Raw genomic sequence first — 20,614 nt, forward strand, 5'->3', positions numbered from 1 at the left:
GGAGCTTATATCATGGATCTCAGAGGTTAATCTTTTCCCTTTCTTGTCTCCTCTCCTTTCCAGACATGCATTCATTTGACTGGCAGCCTGGAAAATTGAAAAATGCCACAGGGGTTATTAAGGTTGAAATCGTTTCTGCTTTGAAGCCCTGCAAGCTAGTTATTGCTGCACTCTAATATCCAGGCCTCAGAATAGCACGTATTGTTCTTAGGCTTGCCTGACATAGGCCTGTACCAGCCGTAACACCCAGATAGAATGAAGGGGTCTCAAGATGTCATTTCTCCACTCTGAAATATATCCCTTTAGTCGATTAAAACAGAGTCCCTGAAGTTATTAGAATGTATTCTGTGTCTTTGTGCACACACGTTTGATTTACTTTTGTTCTTATTAAAAGGGTAAGCCTAGAGAAAAGGAGAAAAGAGAATCTTCCATAATCCATATTTTAATAATTGCCTGAGTGCACATTTACTATACAGAGACTTTCCTGTTTCTGTAACTATTTACTTGGCTCTTCTGCAAAATGTGTATTACTTACCTGGCCTGGTAGACCATGACACAGCTTCTGGCCTATCATGTAATCCTATATTTGGCTCCCCCTGAGCCATTATGGTGTTCTGAGTCTGTCTGTAGGATGGAGATATTATTTTAATGGGTCTTTTTTTTTTTCACAATAATGGTTCCATATTGTATAAATTGTATTGAGTCATTATGATGTTAACACATAAATATTAAGAAAACCATTGGGAAAAAGTAACTGTGTAATTGAGATAGCCTATTTTCCAATGTTAATAACTTCTTCTTTCATTTTTTTCTCTGTAAAAAATATCGAGGGAGTTTAATCCACATTAAAAACTTACAAACATTTATTAAAAAAAAAAAAAGAAATCATTTCATACCCTACCTCAATAACAGGAAATAATACCACCTCAGCCACTGGAAAACTTCTATGAATCATTTAAACAAAACAAAGAAGGAAAAGAAAACCACCCCAAAACCAAAGTACACCATGGTAACAAGAAACTTCAGAGATTCTTCAGGAGAGAGAATTTGTTTCAATTTAGCTTTAGGGCAATAATCTTTTTTACCATGTTGCTTCAGGCAAACAATTCAATATTAGCAGTGCTTATGACTAAGAATAGGAAGACGTAAAATAATCTATAATAACAAAAAACCCTGATCATGAAAGTGAACTTAAATTCATGTTCTTCAGGGGCACCTGGATGTCTCAGCCAGTTAAGCGTCTGACTCTTGGTTTCAGCTCAGGTCATGATCTCAGGGTCATGAGGTTGAGCCCCGCATCAGGCTCTGTGCTCCATTTCCATGCATGTAGTTGGCTTACTCCTATATTGGTATATCAATCAGGGTCCCGGTAGGAAACAGAACTCATTCCAGATGGTTCAAATAAGACTTTAATAAAAAGATAACTTACAGAGGTATGGGGGCTGCCATCCAACAGGAGTGCGTGAGGAATGGTGAAGTGTTCCCCTCAGGGAATGAAAATAGGAAGCCATTACCACACCCACTGCTGAGTGCCCAGAGGGGGAAGTGGTGTAACTGGAACCCAGTAAGCACTGGAAGGGCGGAGGGAGGGCTGCTGTCACAGTGAATCAGCACAGTTGTCACCGTAGCTGTGGCATGAAAATAGAATGAGTGGGGAAGAAATACTCCAACTTCTGTCCTTCTGCCACCCGTCTCCTGCTGTACATCTGTTGGACAACCTCACCCAGGAGGCAGCCGGAGAGAGAGCCCAGGAGATGTAGTCTGCCAGGGCCACCTCCTGAACATCAAAGTAAGGGGGAGCAAAGAAGGAAGGTGGCAACAAAATGGGAAATGTTCAGAACAGTTGGTTTTTGCATCACTAGAGTTAGCATTATTGATGTCTAAAGAAATTACTGCTAAGGGATTATACTTTTTATCCTCCTTGAGAAAGAAGCTAGAAGTTTCATATGTTCTTTCACATGAGATAAGAATTTCAAAATGACCTTCGGCAAGTTTTTTTCTTGCTTTGCAAAAATATTCAAAAATTTATCCAATAGTCTAATTAATATCCATATAGGAAATTGCAATTTTCAAAGGATTTTATCTTTGAGATAAAGTATCTCATTTAACCCTAACCCAAGCCCTAAGAGGTAGCTATTATTTGATTTATTTTCCAGCTGAGGAGACTGGAGCTCAGAGCATCAAATGACTTTCCCAATATCCTAAGTCAGAATGAACAGCATCAAGATGCAAACCTGGGTCTCCTGACTCCAGCCACCTGGCTCTTGGCATTATACCACTCTGCCTTTCTCAAAATAAGAATGTCATACACTTGTGACAGCAGACACACTGAAAGAACAGAACTGTCTATACCTTGCAGGAAATCGCATTTGTAGGGGAACTAGGCATCTTTGCATCACACAAGCTCGGTCTCAGGAAGTCAAGGGCAGTCTGAAACATCAAGGCCAGTGGAAGGAAATGGTTCAGGGAGAGATGCGAGATTTGAGGCAGAGACTGGAGGTATATCCTGAGGAAACAGTAAGCAGGAGTCTTTCCTGAGGAGTGTACATTCCTGAGAGTGGTTGGGAAGAGAATATTAAGGATGTAAAGCAAGGCTTCTCAAGTGTTAAACAGATGGCTACAACATTTCTCAAAATAGTGTTCATGGACCACTTCAGTCAGAATCACCAGGGTTACTAATTAAAACAGTCTACACTGGATCCCCCTCTGACTTACAGGGTTAGAGTCTATTTAAGAGGAACTACACGGTATGACATTTTGACATGTCCTCTACATTAGGCCCCTACTCTCCCACCCCTACTGCATCCCTCCCCAGCTACACAGACACACAGACACACAGACACACACAGACACACACACACACAGAGGTTGAGAACAACTGAGAGCAAATTCAGGCAGCTTGACTAAAAAGAGCTCTGTGATGGGACTGTAAATATTTGGTCTGGCATGGCTGAAAATAAGCCATCTGATTACTCATCTATCATACCAACTTCTGTTTCTTTGCTTCAATCATACCTTTTGAATAAGCTTTTGAAATGTATTTTCTAATTTTATGCTTTAATAAACAAGGTATTAAAGACAAAATGACTTTTCAGACTCTTACAGTGACTTGAGTTAAATATTTTAAACATCAATTATGGTGAACGTTGAGGATATTTACATCTTTAGTAAATCTGTAGTAAATGGAGAAATTTGGTTGAAACTGTGGATGCTAAGATTGCTTTTAAAAAGGAATCCCTAAGACAGGCATGTGTTCTTGTTATTTAATCTCATTTTCATAAAAGTAACTTGAAAAATAAGCAACTGCAAGAACTCTAAGGTGAGATAATATGGCTGCCTTCTTCTTTTGTAAAATTAATTATCAACAACAGATGAAGTCATCTGCAAGATGTTTTCTAATCAACACTAAAAGCTTCTTTTCTGTTTTTATCATCATCCTTTTGCAGCATTCAAAACACTATGTATTGTTTCGGCATCAATAACACTTCAACTTCCTGTCAGCTTGCTTTAGGACTCAAGTTTCTGGGTGCCAGATTATCTGGGGTTATCGTGTTTATGGTATGGGATGGAATATTGATTTTCATTCTTTTCAGTAAAGGTTTTGTTGTCATTTGGAACTTCATTCTGTGGAATATGGGTGCTCTACCTTCCTACCCTTTGAGAACTTCCTTGTCAGTTGGAACCCTATAATCTGAGTCACGTCTCAAACAAATGGCATTTTAAATCCTATTTAATAACAGTTTTAAAACAGTGACTAAGGCTGACTATAATATAACTTAACTGTGAATCTACAGGCCACATCTACAATCAGCCCTGCTGATTTATAGAGAGGCACAGATACTTTATAACTGGTAACCTTAGGTTGAATTTGAGCCAATTGTAGAATTTTCCCTTTTTTATTGCAATTCAGAATGGCAAACATATAGTTTTTTCCCCCTAAATGATGGTAGCATTAGCCACAAGAACAAGATATGCTGGTTGATTTTTTGCCCCATTAATGGATCATTAGGGAAGGTCTATATACTTGGAATTGTTTTTAGGGAGGGTCTATGTACTCAGAATTGTTTTTCCAGTAATGGTTGTGGGTTTGAGTTGATTCATTTATACTAGAGGGTAGTCCCTCTTGGACTAACATCTGTAGTTTTGAGTTGGCTGGCCTGGGTTGAAACTACAATTTATAGTCATGGAAGTAGACCAAAATAAACAGCTTATTCCAGAATTAACTCAAGAGTTTGACCTCATTTGCAACATGCTCTACACCAGAGTTCATTGGTTTTAACCTAATGGCTATTTTTAAAATTAAAGTCCTTATCTTTGGGGACTTTTCCAGAAAATCCACCAATTACTTTTTCAAATATCCATTATTTCTTCAGGGACATATTTGATAAGAGACAGAAGAAAATATAAGCATTATATATTTTGGTATAAAGATAACAGTGCAATCTCTATAGTAATTTCCTGTAAGTTCTTATCAATGCAATTTAAAGCAAACAATTGGAAAGTGAAAATTAAATGTGATCACCTTTTTAGGAGAGGTGTGTTCACAATGCCAAATAATCAATTTTATTCATTTTCCCCCTTTCTGAGCTGACCAGTTGCTCTGGTTCCCCATAGTATCACCTTAGCATGTATCTCCGAGAGCTCTCTATAAATTGAGAGATCTTAACAGGTGTTACCACCGGACCAAGCCATTATACCTACCATAGCACTTTTATAAGACATGACACTTACTTGAGTATTATTAATTCTTAGACTGGTACAAAAAAAAAATCATTCAGCTATTCTTTTAAGGTTTAATTACATATATGCACGAGTGTATGCTGTTTCTCACACCCAATTTTCTTTGCCGTCTGTTACGCTATTACAGGAAAGCGGATGTTTATTATGAATTATATTTCTTTAATATATAACAAAGTAAAGATATGGGGTTGAATTATTTATTTTTTGAACTTCTGCCTAAAACATTAAAACTATACTAATATCAACTCTGTAGAATCTGTTTAAAAATAGGAGCAACTGGGGTGCTGTATTTCAGGACTGAATGCCAGAGCTTTCATACTGAAAGAAAGCCGGGAGGTAGGAACAATTGAAAGACTCCAAATGCATCATGTCTAAAAAAGCCAAAAGACAAGCTAAGTCTATAAAGACTTCCTGTCATATTCATTTCTTTTTTCCATCCATACAGTAAGGGTACTGTAAGCCTATTGAGTTCTTTCAAATACCTTGGGTGGAAATTTATTTTCAAACTATAACAAGTTTGTTTGTTTTTTTTTTTTTAGAAATAGAGATTCTTTATCCTTAATTTGGTCATATCCTGAAATTAAATAAAATCAAGGTACAGTCCAAGACTTTCTCCCAAAGTTATCTTTCTTTGCACTATTGCTGAGAAAATCAACAAAGAACTACTGATTGCCATCCCCTCTAGTTGACAGTCATTGCTATTTTTCCTTTTTCTGTTTACCATTTGAAATTTTGGCATTTTTCCCCCTTATATTGATATGAAACAGAAAAGCCTGACATAACAAGAAATTGAAACTATTTATATATTTCTTTCCTTGTGGTTTAAAACATACACAGGTCTCTGCATTCTAAAGCAGTGGCTTTCTTTTTTTTTTTTTAAGATTTTATTCATTTATTTGAGAGAGAATGAGATAGAGAGAGCATGAGAGGGGGGAGGGTCAGCGGGAGAAGCAGACTCCCTGCCGAGCAGGGAACCCGATGCGGGACTCGATCCCAGGACTCCAGGATCATGACCTGAGCTGAAGGCAGTCGCTTAACCAACTGAGCCACCCAGGCGCCCAGGCAGTGGCTTTCTGTAGGAAGTAATTCTGTAGCATGTTCCTCGCTCTGTACCCCGCCCTCCAAGGACTTTCGGCAATGTCTGGAGACATCTTTTATTGTGACTTGCAGGTGGGAGGGTCTCCTGGCATCCAGCGAGTAGAGGCCAGGGATGCTGCTAAACATTCTGCAATGCACAGAACAGCTCCCACAACAAAGAATATTTAGCCCCAAACATCAACAGCACACCCAGGTTGAGAAACCCTGTTCTAAAGCAAGCCCTCTGAAACCTTGCTTGACCTTTGTCTGCAACTCTGGCTTTCAACTGCCAAGCTTTCACTGCTTATTCGGCCATTTCCTAGTTATCACAGGCAATCCCATTCCACGTCACTCTTGGGAGTAACAGTTTTATGAAATTCAAAGGCTTTAATTTTTTTTTTTAACCTCACCTTCTTTAATTGTGGTGCATTCGATTCTCCCCACAGATCTTTCTCTGTTTTTTTTTTTTTCTTTCTGATTTTCTTCATGCCTCCCTTATCACTCCATTTTTAAGTCCTTTTGGATCTCCCTTTCATCTTTCCATTCTCTAAACTGTTGGTATCTTTGACATCCTCTCTCTAACTGCATTTCTTGTGTACTCTGGAACACTCCTGACACTAGATTAGCTACATTCTTTTCATTAGGCAGCACTGAACCCCGGATTGCCCTATTCTGGGTTGTCAGGGGCCTGGGGAACTGTCCTACTGACTCTATTTCCCTCAGGGTCACACCTGGGGAGGTTCTGGACCCACAGAATATCAATCTGTGGAGACCGTGGTGGTAACAGAGGGCTTACCCTACTAATGTTTGTTGTCCTTCGTAGAGTGCCAACCATATGTGTTAGGCACTGTGCAAAGTGCTCTTCATACATTATCTCCACCGGGTAGACATGACCAACCTTATCTGCACACAAGAGGAGAAGAAGACTCAGAGAACTTCAGCAAGTAGCTGAGGGCATTGGCTAGCAATGGGTAGAACTAGGATTTGCACCTAGGACTGTTTGGTTTAAAGTTCCCACTCTTTCCACAGGGTCCTGTTGCCTCCATGCCCTGTAAATAGTTAGGGACATCCTGACATGCTTAGGTTTGTCTAAGGTAGACCTTGGTGACCTTCTCTGAACCATAAAAAGGCTTTCAGAATGGCTTGAATCAAATGGACTTGGTATTCTCAGAACTGGAAAATCTTTTCATTGGTTTTATGCTCTTTTTTGAGGCCAAAGTGGAATTGGTTTCATTCACTTATTTAATATCTAGCATAATCCGGCAATTATGCTAGTTGCTGCAGTCCTTGGCAAGTCCCTGAGAATTCCAGAGTCAGGGCGGTGCCCAGGAAAAGCTCTGTAGTCTGACTGGTGGTTTGTGCACCAGTCTGCCCCTCTGTGATGTGCTCCTTCTCAGTTACCTAACTTTACTTCTCTACCCCTCAGGCTGCTCACCTTTCAAATAAGAATAGTAACATTTCAAATCACATCATTGTGGAGAGCCTCAAAAGACCCAATGCATAAAGACTCCATGCACAGGGAATAAGCAGAGCGTAGAATTCCCACCTTCTCCCTCCCCATTCAAGGTGACAGGACATGGGTCCCCAGCAAGGCGTGTTGTGCCTGCAAATCAATAAAACATCCACAAATAAGACGAAGTGCCTTGGCTCTACATAAAACAGATGTCACTTGTTTGATAACAGTGCAGAGAAGAGATAGGGTGAGATGTGGAACGTGAGCGGGAGATTCTTTAAGTAGATGCATTCTATTCTTATAACCCATTTTTGTAGTATTGCTCTGATGAAAGTGGTTTCTCTTTCCCTGCTTAACCTGTGTCAGAGAATTCCTGTGTGCAGCATGGCGAATTACTGCCATATCCTGTTTCAGAGATGGCTGCTCTTCTGTCACGGGTGGAAAATTTTCCAGTGCATAAAAGTGTGAAAGTATATTATAAGGGTGTGAATGTTTTTGTAAACAAGATATTCTAGATGTTATTTCTACCCACAATTTACTGGCAGGATCTTTCAAAATACCAGCCAGAGAGTTTCAGTTCCTCAAACTAATCTCACCATCTCCTGTATTTTCTATCATTTTTCTGTCCAATGATAGCAGGCATTAACCTTGGTAGATCATCAGGCATTCCCAACCTCTTTCTGCCAACCATTCTGGAGACTGGAAAAACTCAAGGCTCACCTTATCAGACTCTCTGTGATAAATAAATGAAAATAGTTCTGGTCAATGAGATACAAGTAGTAGCCTGCAGAGGGAACAGGGGCTCTGGGAATGCTTTTACTTTTCCTAACAAAAGTGGCCTATATTACATATACCATGACTACTATTCACTCCTCCTTTCCCCACTCCCATCTTCTATCTGCCTTTTATTCTTTCTTTGCTTTTGTTGTTGTTATTGCCTTGAATGAAGTTATGATGACTGGAGCTGCAGCAGCCATCTTGCAGCCAAGAGGGAGGGCCAAGAAAATCACAAAAATTCCAGCTCTTATCTTTTGAGACTGCAAAACTGATACCAGCAGCTGCCCATCTCCAGACTTCTTGTTTTGTGAGACAAAGGAATCTCCACTGCTTTGAATTGCTGTCCATCACATTTTTCTGTGACCTGTAGCTAGTTATATTCTGATACAGTACCTTTAAACAACATATTGCACTCGCCTGTGAATTCTCATGGATCTTCTCTATCGATTCCTTCTCTGCTAAAAACACCTCTCTTTCAGGGAAGGTGTAAATGATTGAATCCACATCCTCATCTCAAGTATATTCTCCTCATTTCATGGTACTTACTGGACACTACCAGTGGGCATCCCTTTACTTTTGACTTTTCACTATTAATATATTGCACTCTGCAATATTAATGCCTTCTATTTGTTGCTGTTTTTCCCTGAAGAGATATTTTTCTTTTCATGTTTTGCTTTTTGTTTTTGAGTCATAATGTCTAGTTTTTTTTTTTTTTTTTTAATTCCCTTAAGATGCATAATACTGAGCTCTCTTCTTATTAGACCCATCCGAAGGTATTTTTGACGGATGGACAAGTGGCCCATTGAATTTTGCTAGCGGCTACTAGGCAACCAGAAAGGGTGCCAATGTGTGGTGATATTCACACACACAGCTAGGCCTCAACGTACTTTCATAGTGTCACTTACTTCAGCTGGGAAAGAGCCAGACTTGAATCTGGCTTTGCCCCCCTCCTCTTTTGCTCAGAACCGCTTTTCTCAATAGCTCCCCACTGCAGGATTCCTTTCAGAGCTCAAGCCCTGAACGTTTATGTGGCATGTACATTAAGAGAGTTCTTTTTTTCAAAGTACAGATCCTTTCTTCTTGATTTGCCATCTGACTGTGGTTATTTCTATTATTAAACATCAATGATTCATATTATATAACAGTAGTTATTTAGAATGAGAAGGTATAATATAAAGTAATAAGGTACCTTCAGCTGTGCGTTGCTTCATGGTACCTGGATGACTTAATTTTTTTTCATATTTCATTTTTAGCTATCCCTATCATTTCCATTGAATTGTACACACAGCATTTCCTTTTTTTTTTCCTTAAAGAAAAACATAGAAAAGGGCAAAAGATTCCAACCTTTTGAATGTTGACTTCTTTTCTTTACACAAATATTTGAAAACCCTTGCTAATTAGAAACAAAACAGTACCTCCCACATTCATTTGGCTTCCCTGCGTCATCTCTGACAGTTATGAGAGACAAATACGTTTCTGCTCATTACTGGCACTGTTCAAGCAGTAAAGCTCAGGGAGAAGAAGATGTGAACAAATTGGTGAAATATGCTCATGGCTAACACACACAATGACTCAGTCCCAGGGGGAGACAGGAAACACCCAACATCATCCTATTTTTCCACATCATCAAGAATTTAAAGTCTTAAATAGCTTTCCTATGTCATTTCTTCAGGAACTGACTTCATATCCTTGTTTCTGATCTGAAAGAAATAAGGGCAAGACAGAGAGAGCCTTCCATTTTCCTTTTTAAATATAAAAGGAATGCAAGCTGGGAAAGACTAGCTGGAATGGATTGTTCAAGCCCATGAGGAAGACCATGACACATCTTTAAAAACTCTCGTGCTCCTTGGGCCCTCAGCACAGGACTGTCCCACGCTTGTCCTACTGACATAGACAGAAATCTGACTTCCAAATAGTTCCCTTTTAGCAGCTTGCCTGCTAGATTCCCTCTTGATGGGCAGGAAAGCTGCCAGCAAATGCACGGGATGCACAAGTGTGCCGCGAGGTGAAGGTGTTACGGATCTAGCACTACACTCACACCCCGCTCTGTCGTATTTTCACTTGTGCCTCCACTATCTCCTACACATAGCTTCCTGACAGTCCGCTCGATTACGGTGTAGAAATACCTAAGGTCAAAGTCAGGCTTATGTCCTGATCTACTTGTGGAGGTTGTTTTTTCCTCCCTCTGTATACTGCTTTGTTCTGACCTCTTTGAATGAAAAGAGCAGAATCTTTTGACTTCTGAATTCCAGATTCCACTCCTTCTTATTGTTAATACGTGGAAACGTCACAGCAAGGCTGCCTGGAGACGTGTTGCTGAAGAGAAAACACTGCTGGCTGGAGACACATCTGGGCATGTGTGCCTCAGACGTCTGTCTGGAGATCACAGGACCACCACCCAGAGCACCCAGAGCACCCAGAGCTGCTACCGCCATCACCTTTTACTGCTGGAGTGACATTTCTTTGTAACCAATCTTCCCTGCTGCATTTCCCTCTCCTTATACTCAACTGTCTCTGTCTTTGTAAACACAGCAGGGGCACCAGTTATGGGTGTGGAAGCCTCCTGCCCAGCTTGTCTCACTTGTCGCTCTGGAAGGGGATGTTTCCTGAGAACACAGCTCCTTGGAGTGAGTGGGTATGCTCTCCTGAACCAGTTGTGGGAGAAAATGTTTGAGAAGTCTCTAATAAGAACAGCTGCCACTAACATCTGGAAACTCCTTACCATTACAGAGTACCATTTCACAGAGCATGGCATTCTGAATCCTTACACGATCCCTCACAGGAAATGAGATTATGAAGATGGTGTTACTGTCCCCACTTTAAAGAGAGAAGACACTTTTAGATAAGTCACACAGCTAGTGAAGACAGGACCAGAATGAAGTCTGTTGCTGATATTGTGCTCTCAGCCATGCCATCCCCTCTCATTTAGAACAGAGATTCATGACCTTTCTGAGGCCATTTGTGCCTTTGAATATCTAATAAAAGCTATGAACATTTCTGAACAAATAGGCACGTATAGTTCTACACACAACCTTTTCATACAAGGTTAACCTGCTTATGGTCAACTGCACCCTACTTATGCGCCCTGATCTGAAGAAAGGCAGCCACATTTTGGGATGGAGAGGTGGAAACAGCAATGGGACAACCCAGGCCACCAATAAAGCCTACCAGGGAGAGGAGCCCTCCCAAAATAAACAAATACCCTTATGTATTTCAAGAATGATTATGATTATGCAATATTATTATTTCTATTAAGTGCTTTTTTGTGTCAGACGTTCTGCGAAGTGCTCCCATCTCATGTTCATCACAACTCTGTAAGTCAGGTGCCTTTACTGTCCCATTTTTCAAAAAGAAACGAGGTGTAAGCAATATACCCAGTGTCACAAAATCACTGAGCTTGTCGGTGACTGAGCTGGAATTTGAACCCAGGTAGTCTACCTCCAGATCCTACCACCTTATCCACTATACAAACCTTCTCTTTGAGTTATGATATGAAGCCGACCTGTCCTCATTATGATTTAGATGCAGGTGTGCTGGGCAATGAGCTCACTACCAGTCTTTTGCACACAGCACCTCAATTGAGGGCTCCGTCTTCTCTGCCTAAGAAATACTGCAATACTTTATTCTCTGTGGCTTCCAATTTACATCAGTGTTGTTCTTCCTTTGCTGATATTGTTTTATAGTGCTAAGTTACTATATTTTATGACCAGGATGATTTTCTTTCTCTTTAACTCAGATTGCAAGTCTCTTAGGTGGGAATCACATCTCCATACATACTGTATATTCTAGAGTTAGTGCTTCCCAAATTTCACCATGTCCACTAGTCACTCAGGGAGCTTGATGAAATGCAAATTCTGATTTAGTAGGTCTGGGCAGGGCCTGAGATCCTACATTTCTAACAGGCTCCCTGGTGAGGATGATCCCACTGGCCCACAGATCGCAACCTGAGTGGCAATGTTCTAGAGCATACAATGCTCACTGTTAAACTATGCAAGCAGCAAAGAACACAGGAGGCAGGGGCTATCTATATGATAGAACCAGACTTATTTATTCAATAAACACTTGTAATAGAGTTCCTACTCTGCCTGATATTAGAAACAATAGATTTGAATTCTGGTTCTCCCATCATCTAATTCAAGGATGACTGACCGAATAATCTTATCTCCACTTTACGAATGGAGTAAGGACATTCATTCCTGATGAGCTGGGAGCTAGTATAATACACTGGAAGAGGAAGGCCTTGGAAATCAGGTAGACTTGTGTTGTAATCCCTCCACTACCCACGACTACATACCTATATGACATTTATTTATTCCTGAGGGAGTCAACAAACTTTTCTTGAACGCCTTCCAAGGACCAGGCATTAGGGTAAACACTGGGAATCTAAAGGGCTTGTGGGCTTTTTGCCAACACTGGAGCAAAGATGCTCAAGCAAATCAAGCGGTGCAGATGAGCATGATGAGTGCTGTGATACAAGAATAGGCAGCCTGTTTAGAGAGAATACTGAACTGCATCTAAATCAAATTATGGAGTAAGGGAAAGTTTGTTTGAGGTGTGAGTCAGCCAGACAGAAGGCAGGGCATGGCATGATACATGATGAAATGAACTTTGGAGGCAGGTCACAGAGAGTTAGCCCTTAATTCAACTCATGGCTATGAAGAATTGGGCAAGTGTCTAACTCTTTAAGTCTCAGTTTCCTTGTCTATAAAATAGTAATAATCACTGTAACCTTTTCATGGGGATTATATGAGCAATTCACATTGAGCACTTGGCACAACGCCGAGCATATGTGAGAACTCATCAAACAGAGGCTTGGGTGGGAAGATGTAAGCGTGAAAGAGCATGTTGCATGTGCAGATCTGAAATTGCTTCCATCTGGCTCGGGTGAAGAGTGAGAGTAGAGAAAAGGCAGGAGGTGATGGGGAGGAATGCACTGAGAAATCTTTTTTGTACTAATATAAGGGGTTTGAGCAGAAATGCACAAAGACGGGAGTGAGGATGGGATGAGAGTAGGGTGATATGGGGGCTGATACGGAACTAAGCAAGATGGAATATGATTTTGGTCAGCTTTAGTTTCCTCCCTCTGTGATACAAGAGCTTTCCCGAATTTAGAAGAAGCACCTCTCTGCAAAGCTTGGCGGGTCCAGTGGCCTGAGGGCCCAGGTTCTCTCCTTTGGCTTCATTACTTCACCCAGGTGTCTGATCCTTGTCTTTCTTCTCATTAGCCTGAATTTCTGATTCCTGTTGACTGCCTCCCAGATATGTCACCTTTGGCCAGCTGGACAAGGTTATCTGTGAAGTCACTGAAAGCAGTGCTTGAGCTTGGAATATTATAGGTGCTCACTATTTATGAGTGTTGAGTGGATGAAGCATGATATTTAATAAGGTCTGGCTGAATACCTTGTTTGTCTGCACCTTGTCTTGGCTGATTTTCCTAAACTGACCACTGCTTGATTTATGCCCCTTGTCTGGCCATCTCTCATTCAGCTAGACTCACACAGAGTCCTACTTGGAAAGATTTTTTTCCCCCAATTCTAACATGAAATTTCCCCCCCTGAATCAAATATATTATTATTTAGTAATTACTAAGTACTTGAACATTACAAAGAACAAAAAAAAAAATTGTTCAGTCTCCTTTGGGTTCTCTCTTTGTCCATTTGCTATAGTTTTTTTTTTTTTTCCTCTCTCTCTCTTTCACATGTATGTGCATACATGTGCTTATGCCAGGCTTAATGAGAAAAGTGTGACAAATTTAGAATTTGCTTATTAGTGTGTGTGTAGTCTACTATGTTTCCACAAGAACAAATCCATAATTTATTTGAACTTGGTGTCACAGCTTTGCACAGTGGCAGTATCGTAGCCAATGAGGTTTATCCGAGGCATGATTATTGCTAATTGAACTTGGTGTCAATGCAACATGGAATTTTGGTTTTGTCCTCCGGATTTCAAAGTGACTGGCTCCCAAGGCTTCAGCTGTCTGCTTGTAAAGATTTGTTGTAAACTTTGCCCGTTTAAATCGTGAACACAGACTTCCTCACAGAAGAAAGTCAGAGACGAAGCTGCAATATGGCTGTAGAGAGTAGTCTGTGTAAAATGAGAAACCCCAGAGAAAGAATGTCCATTCTTATTTTCTGCTGATCTCTTCTGGCTGTTCGGCTAACGGCTGCTCCTGGGACAAGTTGGCTTCCTACACTCCCGTTGCTTGACCTATCCATGCATCCCCTCTGACTACGAGAAAGAAATCTCTCTCTCTTAGGTTTCATTGTCTCTGCTCACTGAACAGCTTGGGTTTTCTTCTTCCCAACTTTTTCTGTAAGAAGGTCAGGTAGAAGTTACTGTTCCTAGCTGACTGCTGGAATCTTCACTGGACTCATACCCGCCGTAGACTTCCAAACTGAGCTTATGAGTGCAAAAAAGGAAGGATGTAGGCAAACCTAAGACAACTAAAATTAAACCTTAACATAGGAATGATTTTAGTGGTTGGGTCACTTGAAGTTTGCAGTAAATGACCTCTTTCTTTTTTGGGTTTGTCACAAGGTGTCCAGTCCTGTGTGGCTTTCTTCTCACTAATCATACAAACATTAAATGAGAAATTGAGACTGTTACAGTGACAGATTCAGCTCTGATTATTTACATCTTTCACTTTACATATTATTTTTGAGTCCAGTATACATTAGCAACTTTTGAGACATACACGTTAGGTAACTTTATGGCGAATGGAATGACATAATTTCTACCTGCCACCTTTAAAAACTGGCAGGGCTTCGGTACGTTTCCCCCTTCCCCATTCCTCATTTTTTTCCTTTCCACCAGCCATTCCTTAAACAGGTGTTCTTTATTAGATATAAAAAGAATAGTCCAAAGTCCAATATTTAAAAATTCCCTACAAAAGCTACATTAAAAATAAATTGTTCATAAGGAAAAGTATAAATTTTTTCTACATTAACTGTCAGCACAGCTTGGGACTTTTTTCCTAGATGCAAGGTCAGTTCATATATCAGCACCTGACTCTTCACTGAGAGAGCCCCGGTGTGTGGTGTGTGTGTGTGTGTGTGTGTTATGTATGTGTGCGTGCGTTTCAATGAGATAATGAACTTTAGATCATTCTAGGAAAATAAGAATTCTCAACTCAAAATCATTTTTTTATGTTTAAATCATTTTTTAATGTTTAAATCATTTTACATAATCAAACCAAAGCATTAAATCATTGTATGAAATTACTTAGTTTGATATTTGTGTGGCAAAAACTCTAGGGGTAATGCTTATCATTTGTTAATTTCGTGTACATAGAGTCAAGAGACGAAGGTAAAAAGGACTCCATTATAGATCATCCATCCCACCCTGACCTGGAACAAAGGTCAGACTTCTGAGTCCTTGTCTCTACTGTCTGAATGAGTCAATCAATATGTACTCTTGGCAAAGATGGAGGGAGGAGAGAATCAGGTATAATTTTAATGCTTTCCCTGCCATTTACCAAAATGTGTTTTGAATTTTTCTGAAAACACATTTACTTCTCTGATTTGTAACTGCCAGTGCTTATGCAAATATTGCATAAACCTTAATTTCTTTTTTGAACACTTTCCACATCTGGTCTTTGCCCTTCTTTTTATTATTTAACTTCACAAGGCTTAACCTTACTACAGACAATATTCTCCCCCAAAATTGCTGTGCTGAGGTAGACTGATTATCATTGCATAAATATCATCTCCAGATAAGATGTATTGACTGCCCACCCGTGGAAGGCACTGAACTAGGCCTCGCAATAAATGTTATTGAATAGCTTCCGCCTCTGTTCATAAGATCTGTGCCGCTCAAAAAGTAAGGCAGAAATGACCTCATCTCCTATTTCCCCTGCTGTACTCTGAATATAGATTTATAGTTGGATTTCTTCTTTCTACTTTGTGATCTGGAAACTCTCATTATGAAGCAGTTGTTCTTTCCATAAACTTTTTAGATCTTTGTGAGCTCTCTTTTATTACTTTTTTATGCTGATACCCTCTGGCATCAAGGAATCCTTATAAGGGATATCTATAGGCCTATTCCCTTGGTCATTATAAAAAAGAAGACTTTTTTTTCATCAAGTAAGAATCTGGTGCAAATGTGAATCATAACCTAAAGTTTCCTTCATTCATCAGAAAGTTCATCACTGTCCATCTATCCGATAGTGTTTCAGGTACTTTTGATTTTAAAAATTATTATTACATTTAGATACAGGATTTAGATTCTTTGAAACAGTAAAACAAGTTGGGTTTAAAAGAAAAAAAAATAAAAGTCAGGTTTGATGACATGAAATGCTTGCTTGAGTTGAGCATCATTTAAGAAATACATTAAACAATTTGTATGAGAACGTTTTGGATGTAGGTAAGTCATAAATATACCCATAAATCTGTATCCTAGAGGAGGACAGGGGGACACTGCCTCCTTGGCTTTTTCTCTTTTAGAGAGTATTTTATTCAGTATCACACTCAGGGCACGGCACCGAACAGACTAATTCAAATCGTGGTTTTGTCCTGCTTTACGGCATGACTTTGGACAATTCAACTTTTCTGACCCTCAATTTCCTTACCTCTAAAATTGGAGCAGTGGTATCTATTTAGCAGGGAGGTTGTTATGAATATTTATAGGTGGTGTAAAATGCCTTATACGTAGTCAGTCTTAGATATATTGGTAACTATTAGTATAGCTTTTAGCAGCCCTTGAAAATGTGTTTAAAAAATCATTTAGGCCTCCAAAATTATATTTGATCTGTAAATGTTATCAAACCTATTGTGTTCAGAGTGATGTCCTTCCTGCTACTCTCTTAGTTCTCTTATTGCTGTATATTGCTTTCGCTAACCAATTAGTTTATAGAAAATATGCAGTGTGTAATCACAAATGAATTTTTTAAAAGCCTACATAGCAGGACTTAAACATCCAAATGAGTCCTTTAAAGTGCCCCATAGGGAAACTCTACATTACACTAACATCATTACCATTGTTGAAGATCATTTTCAAGCCTCCCTTTGAAAAATGCCTTCAAAGTCAATATGCAAGCCACCTAAGAAAATCGATGACATTGCTTTAGAGTCACTCTTTATTCCTATCAAAAAGAAAAAGTGTCACCTAGCTTGACTCTTCACTTTATTAAGATAATATTTACCCTCAATTACGTTTAGCTCTTCCCCTTTTCTTTCTTTTATTTTTTTTTCTTTTCTTCTTTTTGTATGTGTGGTGGTGAATTTAGTTAAAACAGCTCGAGTAGTGAAAGTCATCAAGCATCTCAACAAGATGGACATCCAAACATTTGCCTGGATAACTTGACATGCAACAAAGAATCCCAGAACCTCCAAAATAAGCCACAATTAGACCACCGTCCCCTTTAGGCATCAATAATACTGGGAAATACCTGGAAATCTAGGCTTTGAAGTTTTAAGTAGCACATTTAATTTCTCTGGTCTTCAGACATATGCTTAACCACGCAGTAGACATTCAACCTCTTCATTTTTCCTCAGAGCAAGCTTTGAGTGTGAGTGTGTTGATGCTCTTGGGGGCAGTTTTGTGGGTAGAAAAGACCGTCAATAGTTAACATGCTTTTAAGGAATAGTGGTCAATCTATTCAAGTTTGAGATTTAGAAGCCTAGTTCTTCCTGAAGCTTTAGGTTCATTTTATAAAACTGACTATATGTTTATATGTCTACAATAACTTTTAAGGGCCTTTGAACAACAGTTGGATCTGTTGGCAAGTGTATACACCTTTGAATCACTTAAATGTCATGGATAGAGAACACTTTCTTGTCTTTTCAACTGTGTCAGTGATATGACTGGAAAGTCTCAAGAATTTAATAATTTCTTACGAGACCTAATAAATTAAAAATACAAATATGGAAAGCTTTAAGTTCTTTTAAATGATCTGATATTATATAAAAGCCAAAATTTCCACTTAAAATCACCAATCTATTTAAATTCTGCTTATACATTTTATTTATTCATTTTGCTTATACATTTTAGCTCATAATTACAAGGCTGACATGTTACTCTAATAAACTAAATTCTCTTAAACTTAACACATACTTAAAATACTGATTGTTCACTGTTCACTGATATGAAAATAATAATGCAATGGGTGTGATACTAGCCTGACCTTTGTCCTGCATGCTAGACATTTCAAAATTCTCTTGACTATTAAATACACAGCTCAAACTTATATTCAAAACTAAACTCTTAATCTTCTACCCTAAGTATGTTCTAACTGCAATCTTCCTGTACCTATAAATGGCAAATTTATTCCTATAGCTGCTCAAGCCCAAAACTTTGAAGTCCTTTTTTACACTTCACACTGACATCTGGTCCTGAAATTCTCCTGATACCACCTATAAAATATGTCCACAATCCTACCATTCTCATCACCTTCATTACTAGTCCTCTGGTTCAAACCATCATTATTTTTTTAAGTATTTTTTTTTCCTTTTTAAGTTTTTTTTTTAATTGAGGTGAAGATCACATAACATAAAATTAACCATTTTAGGGTTAATTATTCAGTGGCATTGAGTACATTCCCAATGTTGTCAACCATGCTCTTTATCTAGTTCCAAAATATTTTCATCATCTCAAAGTAAAACCCTACACCCACTCACATGTTACTTCCAAATCTGCTTCCACCCAACCCCTAGAAATAATCTGCTTTCTGTCTCTATGGATTCACTTATTTTGGGCATTTCTTATACATGAAATCATGCAACATGCAACCTTTTGTGTCTGGCCTTTTTCATTTACCATAATATCTTTGAGGTTCATTTATGTTATAGCATGTATCAGTACTTCATGCCTTTTTATGGCTAAATAATATTTCATTGTATGTAAATGCCACAATCTATTAATCCATTCATCTGTTGATGGACTGCCGCATGCATTTTTGTAATAGATGTCTATCTGCTCTTCCTGCTTCTGTCTTTGACCTCTTGTAGTCTTTCTCAACACAGTAACTAAAGAGAAGCTTTTAAGATGTGTCAGATTATGTTACTCCTCTGCTCAAATTCTTCCATATCACTCTATCACTTAGGCTAGCATCCAAAGTCTTTATAAGACCTTATAAAATTTTTAATGCCTCCCTACAACTGTTACCTCTCTCATACCCTATTTTCTATGACTCTCTTCTTTACACACTCTATGATGGTCACAAGGTCTCCTCCAAAGTCTCGAACGCACCAGACATACTCCACTTTAGGACCTCTACATTACCTTTCCTCTAGACATCCCCACAGTTTACTCCTTTGTCTCCTTCAAGTCTCTGTTCAAATACCCTCTACTACATTGTCTCTTCTAATCTAGATCCTTCTTAATGTGCTTTATGTTTTTATTTCTATTTTCTATATTTTTCATAACATATCACCTTTTAATATACTATAAAATTTACTTGTCTGGTATTAAACAGGTTCTTTTAGAAGCAAATCCTAAGACAAAATTTCAGTGCAATAATTTACTGGGAGGTGACCTCAAGATAAAGAGGCAGGGCAGTAGGGTAGTGAGTCAAGGAGAGGTAGGTTATTAAGCAGATTATCTCTGTGGACAGTTGAGGCTCAATTGCTTCCCACCAAGAGATGAGGAAACTAGGGGTATGTACCTATCAGCACCCTTCCTGCCATTGGCCAAGGGCTGTTTTCAGGACTTCAACACTCATTTCTATCTTTCCTCTAGTGTGGGAAGAGTGCTCCTGGGGCTCAGGCAGAAAGTTGCAGTTGTTGGTTCATAGTTAATAGTCTTCAACTAATGAGTGTGGAGGAAATGTAAACAGGGCATTGGCATGATCAGTTCTACTCATTTATTATGTTTATTGCATTTATTCCTTGACTAGAAGGTAAGGTTTGCAAAGGGAGAGATTTTTCTGCTTTGCTCATGAGTGTATCCACATTGCCCAGAACAGTACCTGGCACCTAGCTTATAGTCAATAGATATTTTTGAAGAAAGGAAGGAAGGAAAGAAAGAAGGAGGGTTGTCTTAAATATCTTATATTTAATTCTATATCTGCATGACTTGAACAATGTTTCTTCTGGGGGTTACAATTTTGTTGCCTAAAACGTTTTTTAGAGTCCATTTCTCAAGAGTGATGTTTTTGGTTGCCTTCTCAGTTTGCTGAAGTTATAAACAATCAAAAGTTCTGGTCAGGAAACAACTGATTCTTTGTCTGTGATGTGGCTAGGATGGACTGACCCCTACTTATTGTATGTGACAAGGACTTCACAACTTTTTCTTTTTTATTGCAGTAGAGTTGACACACAATGTCACATTAGTTTCAGGTGTACAAAATTATGCTGTGCTCACCCAAGTGGAGCTACCATTTGTCACCACACAATGCTATTATAATACCATTGACTATACTCTCTACTGTAACTTTTATCCCCGTGACTTATTCATTCCATAACTGGAAGCCCATATCTCCCACTTCCTTTCATCCATTTTGCCCACCTTCCCACCCACCTCTCCTCTGGCAACCATTAATTCTCTGTATTTATGGGTCTATTTCTGGTTTTTTGTTTCTTCATTTTTTTGTTTTGTTTTTTAGAGTCCACATGTAAGAGAAATCATATGGTA

The 20,614-nt window shown here is 39.0% G+C and overlaps 1 long non-coding RNA gene and 1 pseudogene across 2 annotated transcripts in view; one reads left to right on the forward strand and one right to left on the reverse strand.

The window, feature by feature from the left end:
- LOC123839791 (uncharacterized) overlaps positions 1-20,614 on the reverse strand; it is a 105,359-nt gene that overhangs the window by 32,237 nt on the left and 52,508 nt on the right. The window lies entirely within an intron of this gene.
- LOC123839955 (U4 spliceosomal RNA) lies at positions 13,882-13,991 on the forward strand (annotated as a pseudogene).

Source organism: Mirounga angustirostris, unplaced genomic scaffold, assembly GCF_029215605.1.
Source record: "Mirounga angustirostris isolate CCGP_5_RB_7025 unplaced genomic scaffold, mMirAng1.0.hap1 SCAF_3, whole genome shotgun sequence".
NCBI lineage: Eukaryota > Metazoa > Chordata > Mammalia > Carnivora > Phocidae > Mirounga > Mirounga angustirostris.